We start from the raw sequence: 16,182 nt of genomic DNA on the forward strand, positions 1-16,182 counted from the left end.
TGACTGGAGTTTATGTTACTAATATGGCCCAGTGGGACAACTGCACTTATCGTTCTCTTCATAGCACATATGTACCTAAACCTGTTATATTCTGAATATATGAGATTGTTTTATGTTAATATTGAAGAGATACTTCCAATAATATAGAAATTATGGAATTGTTAATTCCTTCAAATTAGATCATCTTCATGATGTTTTGATTAAAAAAAAAGTCCTGGTATATGGAAAGTATCTATTACCTAAGACATAGTGTAATAATAATTATATCAGAGGTGGACATATCACATGTATAACTTATCCAGCTGCACAGAGGGCCAGAACATAGAGGGCCACAGTCACCTGGAAAGTGACTTTGTGCTACCTATTAGACTGCATATAATGGACTGTGCTAATGGATTTAATTAGGGATGAACGAAGCAAGCTTTGCTCAAAACTTCAGTTTAAGGCCTCATGCACACAACCGTTTTTTTTTACGGTCCGCAAAAACGGGGTCCGTTGGTCCGTGATCCGTGACCGTTTTTTCGTCCGTGGGTCTTCCTTGATGGTGCAATTTCAAATGGATCCATCCCCCATTGACTTTCAATGTAAAGTCAGGAGTTAATATACCATAGGATCGGAGTTTTCTCCAATCCGATGGTATATTTTAACTTGAAGCGTCCCCATCACCATGGGAACGCCTCTATGCTAGAATATACTGTCGGATATGAATTACATAGTAAAAACTCACATCCGACAGTATATTCTAACACAGAGGCGTTCCCATGGTGATGGGGACGCTTCAGGTTAGAATATACTAAAATAACTGTGTACATAAGGCAGCAGGGGGCAGACCACCCCCCCTTTGTTTTTAACTCATTGGTGGCCAGTGCGGCGGCCCCCCCTCCCCCCTGTAGTTAACTCTTTGTTGTCCAGTGCGGCCGGCCCCCTCCCTCCCCTATAGTTAACTCATTGGTGGCCAGTGGGCCCCCCCTCCCTCCCCTGTAGTTAACTCGTTGGTGGCCAGTGGGCCCTCCCTCCCCCTCCTAATTAAAATCTCCCCCCCTATCATTGGTGGCAGCGGAGAATACCGATCGGAGTCCCAGTTTAATCGCTGGGGCTCCGATCGGTAACCATGGCAACCAGGACGCTACTGCAGTCCCGGTTGCCATGGTTACTTAGCAATTTGTAGAAGCATTATACTTACCTGCGAGCTGCGATGTCTCCTTGTCCGGCCGGGAATCATCCTACTGGTAAGTGACAGGTCTGTGCGGCGCATTGCTTAATGATCTGTCACTTACCAGTAGGAGGAGCTCCCGGCCGGACACGTAGACATCGCAACTCGCAGGTAAATATAATGCTTCTACAAATTGCTAAGTAACCATGGCAACCGGGACTGCAGTAGCGTCCTGGTTGCCATGGTTACCGATCGGAGCCCCAGCGATTAAACTGGGACTCCGATCGGTATTCTCCGCTACCACCAATAATAGGGGGGGAGATTTTAATTAGGAGGGGGAGGGAGGGCCCACTGGCCACCAACGAGTTAACTACAGAGGAGGGAGGGGGGCCGGCTGCACTGGACAACAAAGAGTTAACTACAGGGGAGGGAGGGGGGCCCACTGGCCACCAACAAGTTAACTACAGGGGAGGGAGGGGGGCCAGCCGCACTGGACAACAAAGAGTTAACTACAGGGGAGGGAGGGGGGCCCACTGGCCACCAATGTGTTAACTACGGGGGGGGGGGGGCTGCCCCCTGCTGCCTGGCAGCACCTGCCAGGCAGCAGGGGGCAGTCATGTACACAGTTCTTTTAGTATATTCTAACCTGAAGCGTCCCCATCACCATGGGAACGCCTCTGTGTTAGAATATACTGTCGGATTTTAGTTTTCACGAAGTGAAAACTCAGCTCTGAAAATGCTTTTATGCAGACGGATCCGTCTGTATGAAAGTAACCTACGGCCATGGATCACGGACACGGATGCCAATCTTGTGTGCATCCGTGTTCTTTCACGGACCCATTGACTTGAATGGGTCCGTGAACCGTTGGCCGTGAAAAAAATAGGACAGGTCATATTTTTTTCACGACCAGGAAACACGGATCACGGATGCGGCTGCAAAACGGTGCATTTTTCCGATTTTTCCATGGACCCATTGAAGGTCAATGGGTCCGCGAAAAAAAACGGAAAACGGCACAACGGCCACGGGTGCACACAACGGTCGTGTGCATAAGGCCTAATGCTGTCGGAACTGAAGCCGAGTTCGGATCTAAGTTTAAGATGTTTTTTTCAGTTTAAAAGTCAAATTCTGAAGTTATTCACTGAATTCTCACGAGACTTCGGGAATAACTCACTTTGCCTGGTCGGAGGTCATACATGTTAATTTTGTATAGAGACGGATCTCCGTACAGCAGTAAACCGAAGTTTTGAGCGAACTCACTTTGAACCCTCATCCCTAAATCTAACTATCAGGTATTTGTGGATTAGACAAGGTCAGAATGCAGGTGAGTATGAAGATAAAAATGACATAACACGACTCAGCACCACTTGTACACCACTTACTCTAGTTTGGGGGTGTTTTAGAGCTGACAGATTCCCTATAAGATGGAACACTGTGTCATAATTGCGACAGACCAAACATTAGGTGGTATAAACTTAGACTAGACAGTCTAAAGGTCGCCAAGTTATTTATCCCGCATCAGTCACTGTGATAACTCTGGCACATTTTTAGACTGTCTAGTCTAAAGGTGCCCACAGATCTTCAACAGCTTTTGGCTAAACACTCTTTTGCTAAGAGCTACGGTATCTCTTGACTCTCTCAAACTCATACACGCTCAGTTTGTCCAAACTCATATGTGTTGTCAATGGGGAGAGAGGAGAAAGCTTCTGCCAGACACCTTGGATGGTGTCTGGTATCTGTTCTCATCTGTTCAGGGGATCCTCATATACGTTAGATCTTCTCCCGGCAGGTTCAGCTGACAATAGCTTATGGTGTACGGGGCCTTAAGTTTCCACTGTCTAAATCTTAGATAGCATTAGTAAATCTGTCACATAGTTGTACTGTTTAGGCTTTGACTACTGTACCTTGCACTGGGGATGTCAAGACGCCCCTTCCTCCTCAGGAGTTGGTGGAAATCTCCATAGGTGGCATATTCCATTCCAAGTAGAACAAGCTCCTGTCAGATGGATACATATATTATATATATATATATATATATATATATATATATATATATAGTTTAGATATCTGTTAAAGTGTTTGTAGAGTTTATGTATTTACAGTAACCAGCTATTTCATCAGCCAAGACACAGGCCATATGGAGACAGTTTGGCTTCCTCTGATGGTCCCTGTATAACAGATCATTAAGCCACTCACTCCTGATAATATAGTTGTGTAATTACAGTAATACTGTGACTTTCCTCTGCTTGTTCTCTGTGTCTGGCATATTCTATGCATGCATATGGAGACCATGCAGATATATTGTGTAAGACATTACATTTCAACGTTTGGATAACTTTACATTATCATGAATGGCACATTTCTCACCATTTTGAAGCACTCATTAAGAACTACATCCATAGGGAAGGGGAGGACAGTAGTAGATTTTAGGACCCAGTTGGACCACTCCAGGCGCAAGTAAGATGTTCCATAGACTTCAATAACCCAAAGTCAGCCCCAAATGTTTTAGGCACATTGCCTGGTCCCCAGGGTTTGTCCAGTATTGTCATAGGTAGTGCCAGCTACACATACAAGAAGCAGGACATTTAAACACCATATATATAAATATGTATATATACATATATGTCAGTGCAGTTTATGATATACTCATGAAGTAGTCACAATTTTACCTTGGTCTGGAATGCAAATGTGCCATGAAGAAGGAAGGGGCAGCCAGATGCAAGTTGTAACACTCGCCGCTCCACCATTGCGCGCTCTTCTCCTTCAGCAAGCAGGTCTCGCTTTGTGATGACTTTTACGGCAAATTGCTGGTGGGTATACTTGTCCTCTGCCAGCACCACCTAGAAAAACCACTTCTTACTGGACAATCTTCATAAGTGTGGACAGGGAGCAGGAAAATACCACCAGTGCTGCTATATATACATATAAATGTCAGTTTATGTAAAATGGGAACATTAGCGATAGTCACATAGATGTGGACCGGGAGAGGCCTGTGGCCTGCATCGCTGACAGTGGTGGGAAGTCAGGTGAGTATCTTTTTTCTTCTTTGTGTGTCAGGGAAAATAGTATTGGGGCAATATGGAATTGGGAGGGGGCATTATAACTACAGGGGCTACTAAAAGGTCTAGGGGCTCTGTAAGGTGTGGGGGCAATACAGGGGGCCCAATAAGGACTAAGGGCACTATAAAGTCTAGAAGCATTACAAGGGGGCACTATAAGGTCTAGAAGAACTATGGGGGGCACTAAAAGATATGGGGGCAATACATGGACAGCACTGTAATAACTGGGGGTACTACAAGGGGTGCTATAAAGCTTAGCCATACGTCTTCCTTCATCCACATCCTCTCCCATCCCCAGGCTAAGCCTGTGTCATTTTCTAACTGTACTAGGTAAACACCAGGGATATTAGGTGTTTACTCCTAAAGGGAACATTACTACTAACCACTAATGCTAAAATATCTGCCATCTCTGCTATATGCACCAGCACATTTGGGAATCTCCCTGGATTTGCCTCTGGTGAGGTAGCACCAGTCAGAAGCCCTTGAGGGCAGCATGATGCTCCTGACATTACTTAAAGGGTCATGTCTGCTTTATTAGGCAAACAATATGCTTGCAGTTTTATGGTTTCTTACCTTTCCAAAACTTCCCCGACCAAGCACATGATGGAAAATGAATCTCTGGATGTTGTCAGAGATTGGGCTGGTGGGGTGGGATGGCCGACCATTGCTGTTTCCTAATTGAGAAATAAAACACAAGATTAGAAATTAAATTACTATAGTATGTTCCTAATGATTTGGATTTTATTTTTAATCTTAGCAGAAAAATATTAGGGGCATTTATCAAACTGTTGCAAAGTAGAATTGGCATAGTTGATTCCACCATTTTTGACAGCTCACTTGACATGGGGAACTAAGCCGGTGTTCTGCCAAATGTCTATACCTTGCCAAAAGTCTATACCTGAAGTGACGCGGCCACACCGGAAGTGACGAGATCGCCAAGGAATCCGCTGGAGGAGGGTGTGCGCGGCGCTGTGCAAGCGCACATCCACCGGCTTAGCAAAGAATTATTGCAGCGCCGCAATAGAAGTACTTCGTACACCACGTGTGCGCACTTAGGGGTATAGAGATTTTGCAGCGCAAAATGTTTCATCAGATCTCCCTACCCCTGAGAGCGCACGCGCCCACAAATCATCAGTTGCAGTTCATCTTTACCGCAGAGCTGAGTGCTGGATACCGAGCTCACCACATAGTAGAGCTGAACTGCAACTGATGATTTGTGGGCGCGTGCGCACTCAGGGGTAGGGAGCTCTGATGAAACATTTTGCGCTGCAAAATCTCTATACCCCTAAGTGCGCACGCGCGGTGTACGAAGAACTTCTATCGCGGCGCTGCAATAATTCTTTGCTAAGCCGGGGGATGTGCGCTTGCTGATTCCTTGGCAATCTCGTCAGTTCTGGTGCGGCTGCGTCACTTCCGGTATAGACTTTTGGCAAGGTATAGAGATTTGGCAGAACACCGGTTCTACTTTACACCAGTTTGTTAAATGACCCCCATGTGTTTTGCTCAGTTTTGGAATATGTTGGCCTCTATCCTTAGATTAATGTTCACATAGAAGCATTGGGAACATGTATTTATCTCTGTTGTTGATGAGAGAAGACTGATTACAATGTGCTGTTCAGTTTAGTATTCAGGGTAAGGCTCTATTCACACCCAGGTTCGACGTTCTGTTCAAAGCCACGTCTCAGATTCTGTGAAATATGACAGGAAAAATATAACTGCTTGCAGTGCTCTGACAGCTGGGGGGGCTGAGTGAAGACCCCAACACCAGCCCCAACAATACACTGCAATACAGAAGCTATCAAACGATCGCATGGGGAAGTGAAAAAGCCATAAATATTTTTTTTAAAGTCTTGTCCCTTTTAACATATAAAAAATAGTACAATGTACAGTGCCCTGCAATTTCTGGCAGCCCCATAGAGAATGACTTGAGTGGCAGGATGCATGCCTGACCTGTCGTTTCATCAGATTGGCGGAACGGGACCCATGTTCTCAGGATTGATGGGGTCCCAGTGGTCGCCCCCCACCCCCCAGCAATCAGTTAGTTATCACCTATCCTGTGGATGGGGATAACTTCTAAACTTGACACAACCCCTTTACTATGATTGAGCATAACGTAGCAGACTGATCAGCCATGATCAACTGTGGCCTTACTTGATATACAGATGTATATAGCGTTATTTCGGCACCATCTGCACCAGGATGGTCACTTTAACACAATTTGTTATAAAACTGTAATGAGTTTTTCTTGTGTTAACACGTTAAGCTAATTAATAAACTCATCAGGTTCTAATGTTTTGCCTGTCTAACTAATACTGACGCTATAAAGCTATGTACTGGGGTAAGAGGTAAGACTTAAAAACATTGCCCTGATTTGAAAGAACTGCGCTTTATCACTGTCTATAAGTGAAGGTGCCACAAGATGACTCTAACATGGACACATAGAAGTATGTACATGAGAAGCTACATTTCATGGTGTGCCCTATGGTAAGCTGCAGTATATCATTATTTACCTAAGCCCCTGGAGTTCCCCTCTTCTTTCTTGATTGAAGAGTTTTCTCTTCTCCTCTTGGCTCCATTTCCTCTGTCAAGGACCTCCTTTTCCTCTTCCTGTTCTTCTCTCTGGCCTTGGTGATCTGTCTTTTGGGAGACGATCCCCTCCTCAGAGCCAATTCTCTTCTCTCCCTGGCTCTTCTTGCTGGACGATTCCTCATCCTCCAAAAATGTGATTCTCCTCTTCTTTCCTCTCCTCCTGAAGACCTCCTCTTCGCTATCCATTTTCTTGCTTTGCTGAAGGCAGCTCCGCTCCATCCACATCCAACGCCAACTGTCACTCTCTAACTGCCAAGTGCCAAGGTTCTATTTACCCACATACCACTGGTCATGTGACTGGTACCTGACTGATGGCATTCAGATATATGTCTATATAGATACATGTAGGATTTCTTTTTTTTCTTTTTTTCAGTGATTTTTTTTATTTATAAAATGCCACTAGGTCAAGGTAACATTTGGAGTTTCACTAAAGTGGTTTTGCATTGGGGCAATTGAAGCATCCAGATGTCTCATGAGGTTAAAAATAGATGTATTATAAATCATATCTGCACTTTGCAATTAAAAATGATGCATTTTAGCATTTTTCAAAGTCCCATCTTTATCTATTGTAGTTTTGCTGTGTTTATCCCCATTTTGAAATGCACATGTACCACCTGATAGCGGTATTTACAGGGACTATTAAAAGCAATTCTTGGGCAATTTCCATAACTAGTCCTTTAATAAAAATCCAGCAGCATCTAAAACCCCATGTTTAGTGATTGGCAGCTCTTTATTTTCCACCATTTTCACTCTGCATTGTGATGTAGCTTTTTGCACTGAAACATTGTCTGAAACTCGTTTTATTGAATAAAAAATGTTAAACATTTGGTGTACAATCATGACATTTCAGTTTAACAGGCTATGCATCTTGGCTTGACATTTATCAATCATTGCAGAGGATCCATTGTAATACAAATACAAAGAAAAAGGGAAAAAAGCAGACACCCATAGATATAAATATTCGAGTACTTTAGTGTCTAGAAGACAGAGCGACAGAAAGAGATTGCACTGGATATTTCATGTGTGGAGAGGAAAACCATGATCCCCAGATCTTGTTGAATTTGGAATCGCATCCCCTATGTTTATATACAACGTCCTCATGGGAAATTATGGCGTTTACCAGCGCCTTCCACTGAGTGATACATGGGCATCTATCCCCCATCCATCGTAAAGCAATTGTCTTAAGTGCCAAAAATAACGACTCACACAAAAATATTATGATGTAGTGAGAATATATGGATTCATCTGGTATACCAAAAAGGCATACATTTGGATGGGCAGTGAGTTGGAGATTTACAAAGTTAGTGAGAAATTGAGTAATCTCTTCCCAAAATTATTGAATATGATGATAAGCCAATATCAAGTGTCAAAAGTCCGCACCATCCCTGGCACAACGGTGACATCTGCTATGGGGAAGTCAACCTATCTTGTGTAATCGGGATGGCGATAGGTAATTCTGATGTATAATACATAATTAAATAAACCTATTGTTAATTGCGGGAGACACACTTAAAGGTGATTCCAGCAAATCAGATATATCATCATCTGAAAGATCAGGGACCATGGCCTTCCATTTATCCAGAACCGTCAACTGTGTAAGTTGTATTGAACAAATAAGTATATATGGTAGATATAACACCTCGGGGTCCCTGAGATCAAAGAACTCCAATAAGAGGATAATTGGAGATAGGTACTAATGTCCCAGGGAATTGTACGTTAAGTGCATGTGTAACCTGTAAGTATCGATAAAACGCAGTACGGGGCAGCTGGCACTGCTTCGGAAAGTAACTAAATGGCCGAACCACATTATATTGATATTCATCCTTAAGGTAGCATACATTATGTGATTTCTAATATTGGGAACCAGGGCTGGGAACATGGGATTATCCCACAGAGGTAGATCTATAATCACATCATTGAAGTCATGTAATTCCTTTGTGGCTGTCCATACCTGTATGGCAGTCCTCTGGATAGGAAGTAATACCCTGGGAAATAGTTGTGGCTTTTCCAAGACTGGCCAGAGGGACTTCAGATTTAGATAAAATGCCAGATGAGCCTCTTAATTTGGCAGCTGCTCATATGGTGTGCGCCAAGCTTTCAAATAGCAAAGCTGACCCCCCAAATAATAAAAGTAAAAATCAGATAAAGACTTGCCGCCGCTTGATCTTGGGTGACACAGGGTTGAAATAGAGAGCTTATGTTGCAATCCTACAGGCTCACCTGAGTCAGAGGACAGCTGGCTGGAGGTGGGAGCCCAGTGGCAAGGACCGCAGGCAGGTTGTAGTTGCAGGAAGTCAGGCAGAGGCGTAATCGGTTAGCAGGCGGTGGGTCAGGGCAGGCGGCAGTGAGCGTGGTCAGACAATCCGGATCGGGAACGGTGGAAGCAGTTCAGTTGGTAGGGACAAGCAGAAGAGTAGTCGGGGACAATTCCAAGGTCGGCAGCAGTCAAGTTGGTAGCAGTAGCAACAGAGGAACAGCAGTAGATGCAGCAGGATCAAGTCCAGAAGAACAATAACCAGCAGGGATCTGGTGCAAGAGGCTGGGCTTATAAAGAGGAAGTAGCAGGTGCAAGGAATCACAGAGATTAACAAGGCAAGGCTGGAACAAGGTAGATCAAAGAGTTCAGTAGAAGGAAATGTCCAGAAGGGTTGGTAGTCTAGTGGCTAGAGCTACTGCCTGGGACATGGCTGGTCACTGGTTCGAATCCTGACAGCTTAGGTCTAGTAGACCCCCATATAAAGGTGATAGGAGGGAGTTGAGCTGTCGGAAAAAGCTTTTAGGGATGATGTAGGGAGAATTGAGGTAGAGGGATGGCACTCAAATCATAGGTTGTGTATGGAAAAAGGTATTTATTAAGGCTTGATGGGCCTAATATCAATAAAAACTATATTAAGTTATTAAGGAAGTACATATAAAATGATGAAACTTCAAATCAAATGGTATACAATATAGAAGGTAAAAGATAAAAGTACACAATATAAATATCAATATAGATATATGAACATAATAATAATAATAATAATAATGATAAAACAAGGGTAAGTCTTGTAAAATCCTGCTGGAAAAAGAGAAGGGTAAGTCTTGTAAAATCCTGCTGGGAAAAGAAGTCAGTCTTGTAGACCTATTGGTAAAAGGTCTAATCACATAATATGTTGTCCAGAGATTAGATGCGGTATCCAGAAATTAGGTGAGAAGTTAGAACCTTCTTTGGGGAGTGCAATAATACTCTAGACCCAAAGATATAGGTTAAATGTGGGGTAAGTGTCTTCTTTATAAAGAATAGTCACATCCGATTGTGGTTAAATAGTTTTTCACAGTCCAATAGTAGTAGATTATGGTATATAATACTGCTGTATAGGCAGGTACATTACCCTTCTGATGGCCAATGGTAAGTTGGTGAGCGGCTCCTGACGGGAGGACGGCGTCCACGTGTGATGTTCCCGCCCGCGGGGCTGTTCGCTCTGTTTGTTGCTGCTGTTTCACGTCACTTCCGGTGACGTCACCCGCACTTGTCAGCTCTCCCGCTCGATTATTGGTCGGCGTTCCACGTGGAGGCTGATGGCGGGAAAACGCTGCAGCTTTCGCAAAGGGAAGAAGTTAACTCCAGAGCTTCTTTTTAGTTATAGGATCCTATTGTTTGTGGCTAGCTAGTTTGAGTATGGCTGACTCAATACGCCATACGCGTTTCGGAGCGCACTGCTCCTTCTTCAGTGGGAATGATGTAGGGAGAGTCCTCCAGTATATACAGTCAGGTCCATAAATATTGGGACATCAACACAATTCTAACATTTGTCTATACACCACAATGGATTTGAAATGAAACGAACAAGATGTGCTTTAACTGCAGACTGTCAGCTTTAATTTGAGGGTATTTACATCCAAATCAGGTGAACGGTGTAAGAAATTACAACAGTTTGTATATGTGCCTCCCACTTGTTAAGCAACCAAAATAATTGGGACAATTGGTTTCTCAGCTCTTCCATGGCCAGGTGCGTGTTATTCCCTCGTTATCCCAATTACAATGAGCAGATAAAAGGTCCAGAGTTCATTTCAAGTGTGCTATTTGCATTTGGAATCTGTTGCTGTCAACTCTCAAGATGAGATCCAAAGAGCTGTCACTATCAGTGAAGCAAGCTATCATTAGGCTGAAAAAACAAACCCATCAGAGAGATACCAAAAACATTAGGTGTGGCCAAAACAACTGTTTGGAACATTCTTAAAAAGAAGGAACGCAACGGTGAGCTCAGCAACACCAAAAGACCCGGAAGACCACAGAAAACAACTGTGGTGGATGACCGAATAATTCTTTCCCTGGTGAAGAAAACACCCTTCACCATAGTTGGCCAGATCAAGAACACTCTCCAGGAGGTAGGTGTATGTGTGTCAAAGTCAACAATCAAGAGAAGACTTCACCAGAGTAAATACAAAGGGTTCACCACAAGATGTAAACCATTGGTGAGCCTCAAACACAGGAAGGCCAGATTAGAGTTTGCCAAACGACATCTATAAAAGCCTTCACAGTTCTGGAACAACATCCTATGGACAGATAAGACCAAGATCAACTTGTACTAGAGTGATGGGAAGAGAAGAGTATGGAGAAGGAAAGGAACTGCTCATGATCCTAAGCATACCACCTCATCAGTGAAGCATGGTGGTGGTAGTGTCATGGCGTGGGCATGTATGGCTGCCAATGCAACTGGTTCTCTCATATTCAGCCAAATGCTTCAGAATTCATTGGACTGCGCTTCACAGTGCAGATGGACAATGACCCAAAGCATACTGCAAAAGCAACCAAAGAGTTTTTTAAGGGAAAGAAGTGGAATGTAATGCAATGGCCAAGTCAATCACCTGACCTGAATCCGATTGAGCATGCATTTCACTTGCTAAAGACAAAACTGAAGGGAAAATGCCCCAAGAACAAGCAGGAACTGAAGACAGTTGCAGTAGAGGCCTGGCAGAGCATCACCATGGATGAAACCTAGCGTCTGGTGATGTCTATGCGTTCCAGACTTTAGGCTGTAATTGACTGCAAAGGATTTGCAACCAAGTATTAAAAAGTGAAAGTTTGATTTATGATTATTATTCTGCCCCATTACTTTTGGTTCCTTAACAAGTGGGAGGCACATATGCAAACTGTTGTACTTCCTACACCGTTCACCTGATTTGGATGTAAATACCCTCAAATTAAAGCTGACAGTCTGCAGTTAAAGCACATCTTGTTATTTTCATTTAAAATCCATTGTGGTGGTGTATAGAGCCAAAAATATTAGAATTGTGTTGATGTCCCAATATTTATGGACCTCACTTGTATAAACATTTGGGGAGTACATAATTTTGATCAGTTTTATGCGGCCTGCAACCGATAATGGGAGCAAGCCCCAAATCCGGAACTTATCTTTAAAGTAAGTCAGGATGGGATGCACATTCAGAGAGTGAAAGGTGTTGGAGTCTTTGGTTATGACAATACCTAAATACTTAAAGTGAGAAACTATTGGCAACTCTTGAATACAATCAGACCAGTCTGCAGAAAATAATTGTAGAAAAGAGCACTTGGTCCAATAAATACATATAAAGCCAGAGTATCAGCCAAAATCATTAATGATTTCCATGGCTCGGGGGAGTGTATCTTCAACACAGGACATGAACAGGATCAAGTCGTCAGCATATAATCCAACCCTATCCTCTCTATCTCCCAGAGCTATGCCCTGGTACGTATATGTGATATTGATGCAGGCGAATTGTGAGAGGTTTTATGACCAAGGCAAACAACAGCAGGGGGGACAAAGGGCACCCCTGCCCAGGTTAAAGTAAGTGAAATGAATGCCATTAATTGACACATTGGATCTAGGGCTCCTATAAAGAATACATACCCACTTAATGAAGGCTGGCCCAAAACCGAAACGTCTGAGTGTACCAAGCAGATAAGGTCATTGAACTGAATCAAAGGCCTTAGCCACGTCGAGAGATGCCAAGGCCCATCGTTGTTGCTGTCTAATCCCTATCTGAGTGACCACCTGTACCCTACTGATATTTTCTGTTGTGGACTTACCTGGCATAAATCTGTATTGGTCTGGATGGATAATACTGAGGATGCATTTATTTAATCTAATCGCCAATATCTTAGCAAGAATCTTATAATCTAGGTTCAGCAAAAGAAATCGGGCGATATGACCCACAATTAATTGCATTCTTGTCAGGTTTGAGAATGACCACAATTGTGGCATCCCATAAAGATGGCGGTAATGCACCAATTGAAAAGGCCACTGCATACATTTTCCCTAAGGAATCTAAGAGCATTTCTGAGTATTTAGTATATATGTACTTCCAATGGGATGCCATCGGGGCCTGGGGACTTCACATTAGCTAAGGAAGCAATAGCAGTAGCTATTTCCTCATTAGAGATAGGGGAATCCAGTAGGGTTGAGTCATCTGGGGATAGTTGGGGAATCTCCAGGTCATGAAGATAAAGGTTTATATCCTCGGGAGTAGTAGTCACCTAGGATTGATATAGTTCCTTCCTCTCTTGGAAGCGGTGGGCAATCGCTGTCGCCTTGTCCTTAGACAGTATACACAAGACTACTGGGCACTTTTAATTCAGGTGGGCCAGCAATTTACTAGATCTATTGCCCAGCTCAAAATATGTCTGTTTGGTAAAGAAGAGTTTACGCTGTGCTTTCTCGTTCAAGAAGGCAAGCTATTGATGACCCTTAAGGAGCCACGCCAGCCTCAGAGAATCTATTACAAACGGAAAATGCAAATGTGATCGCACACTACATCCAGCACTATGCCCTGCCTCCATGCTGGATGAGACATTGGTGTACATTTTGGCCAAAGCGTAATAAGCCACTCACCGCGTCAAGGTCGTCTCATTTGAGTGGTCCCTAACGCTATTTCCTACCTGTTTATGGGCCATGACAGCCACACAAAGTCCAGGGAATGCAGGTCAGCATGCACGCCAAGCACACTCTGCTTTTAACCCCGTCCGGTGCCATTACAGCTTTCATCGGATCCAGGGATGCAAGTACCAACATGCATGCTGAGCCCACCATATACTTCTCCTGGAGCCAAATGGCTACTGGTAGGTTCTATATAAGCAGACTCAGTTTTATACTGACTTTAAAACCAGCCTCCAGGACAGATTGACTGGTCAGGTGTGCAAGACTCAAAGGAGATCGCCACACCTCCAATATATGCTACAAAGAAAAAATGTGGGGGGTTGAGTCCGCACAACCTGTCTGTAGGTGCAGATCACTATGGCGAAATACATATACAAACGGAAAATGCAAATGTGATCGCACACTACATCCAGCACTATGCCCTGCCTCCATGCTGGATGAGACATTGGTGTACATTTTGGCCAAAGCGTAATTAGCCACTCACCGCGTCAAGGTCGTCTCATTTGAGTGGTCCCTAACGCTATTTCCTACCTGTTTATGGGCCATGACAGCCACACAAAGTCCAGGGAATGCAGGTCAGCATGCACGCCAAGCACACTCTGCTTTTAACCCTGTCCGGTGCCATTACAGCTTTCATCGGATCCAGGGATGCAAGTACCAACATGCATGCTGAGCCCACCATATACTTCTCCTGGAGCCAAATGGCTACTGGTAGGTTCTATATAAGCAGACTCAGTTTTATACTGACTTTAAAACCAGCCTCCAGGACAGATTGACTGGTCAGGTGTGCAAGACTCAAAGGAGATCGCCACGCCTCCAATATATGCTACAAAGAAAAAATGTGGGGGGTTGAGTCCGCACAACCTGTCTGTAGGTGCAGATCACTATGGCGAAATACATATACAAACGGAAAATGCAAATGTGAATCTATTGCCCAACATCGAGAAATTATATCCAAACTTTTGTTTCAAGCAAGGAAATGCATTGTTCGGCATTTGGGAGGTAGTGTTGTGCCCACGGTCAGGGAATGGGAGAGGTCCACTAGAATCTCACTTGCCATAGAGGAGTTCCTGAGTGCCTGGGCGGCTGGACCCCTGGTTTAAATAATGTTGTGACGCCTGCACCTACATGGTGCAAGAGATTGAGGGTAATAGTGGTGTGGAGTTGGAAGAATGAGGCAGGTTTGAATCCAATGGTAAACTTTACTTTAGCCAGGTTCTTGATAACAGTTTACATCCAGCAATAAAACAGTCTATGATACACAAGCAAGTAGGATGTGATAAATCCTAGTAACAGGCTGTGCTGATGACACTGTGTCAGGCTAGGGTGATAAGTTATGTACTCACTGGAAAAACAGCTCTTGACCTTGCTTCAGTCTTAGTTGAGGTAGTCCCAATCTTGAGCTTCTACAAAAGTGATATGACAGAATCCTTATCTGTCTTTAGAATAACGGTGAGGCTGCCTGAAGCTATTAAATCCTTCTCCAAATTACAAAGGTGCCTAGAGCCTATAACAATGGCTTTGTCCTTCCTTTGTCTTGATCCACTAAATATCAGAAATCCACTTGTTGCTCCTGAAGAATAAAGAGACTTCCCTCCGCCTGTCTTCCTGGCTTAGATCCTAAGGTGTAAGATGGCTTCTATGGGCCGTGAAGCTCCTGAGAGCTGGGAGGAGAGGGAACCTCTCCTTCCCCCTGTAGCTCCTCACTCCATCTCCTTAGAGAGAACCCACAATCTCCCCTAACTAAGCCTGAACTGCACTATTTATATTGTGCTGCTACTCCCATCTAGTGGTGGATGTATGTAGTGCACCTGACAGCCTGGTAAATAGGAATATCACAGGATAACACAATACAGCATGATATACAGTTACCACACAAGCTAGTGGGACGCTGCACCTTTATGTTCAGCCGCTTTCCTCTGGTGGAGTAGAGAAGTCAGGGGCAATCTATGCCTTGTTCATTTTGATAACACTCAACCTGTCAGCATTTTCAGTTGACAGTCGGATGCGCTTATCAGTTATTATGCCCCCAGCACTAAATACCCACTCTGACAAAACGCTGGCGGCAGAGCAGGCCAGCACCTCCAAGGTGTAGAGCGCCAGTTCGTGCCACGTGTCCACCTTGGACACTCAATAGTTGTAAGGCACAGAGGGATCATTGAGGACACTGACACGGTCTGCTACGTACTCCTTCACCATCTTCCAAAACTTTTCTCTCTTTGTGACACTAGGCCGCGCATCAGGGTGAGGTTGCTGGCGGGGTGTCATGAATCTGTCCCAGGCCTTGGAGAGTGTTGCCTTGCCTCTGTTGGAACTGCTGTGTGTTCCCCTTGTCTTCCCTCCTCGGTTGCCCAAGGAACTACGTGTTCTGCTGCCAGAGTTGTCAGCTGGAAATTTTTGGAGCAATTTTTCCACAAGGACCTTCTGGTATTGCACCATTTTGCCAATCCTCTCCACCACAGGAATGAGAGATGAGAAGTTCTCTTT

At 44.1% G+C, this 16,182-nt stretch overlaps 1 long non-coding RNA gene across 1 annotated transcript; it reads right to left on the minus strand.

Moving 5' to 3' along the window:
- Window positions 1-3,525: 3,525 nt before the first annotated feature.
- LOC121005459 lies at window positions 3,526-4,834 on the minus strand. The gene is made up of 3 exons (XR_005779952.1): window positions 4,784-4,834; window positions 3,821-3,991; window positions 3,526-3,712 (listed from the first exon to the last, which is right to left on the minus strand). It is a non-coding gene; the product is annotated as an uncharacterized LOC121005459 (long non-coding RNA).
- Window positions 4,835-16,182: the final 11,348 nt, after the last annotated feature.

Source organism: Bufo bufo, chromosome 1, assembly GCF_905171765.1.
Source record: "Bufo bufo chromosome 1, aBufBuf1.1, whole genome shotgun sequence".
NCBI lineage: Eukaryota > Metazoa > Chordata > Amphibia > Anura > Bufonidae > Bufo > Bufo bufo.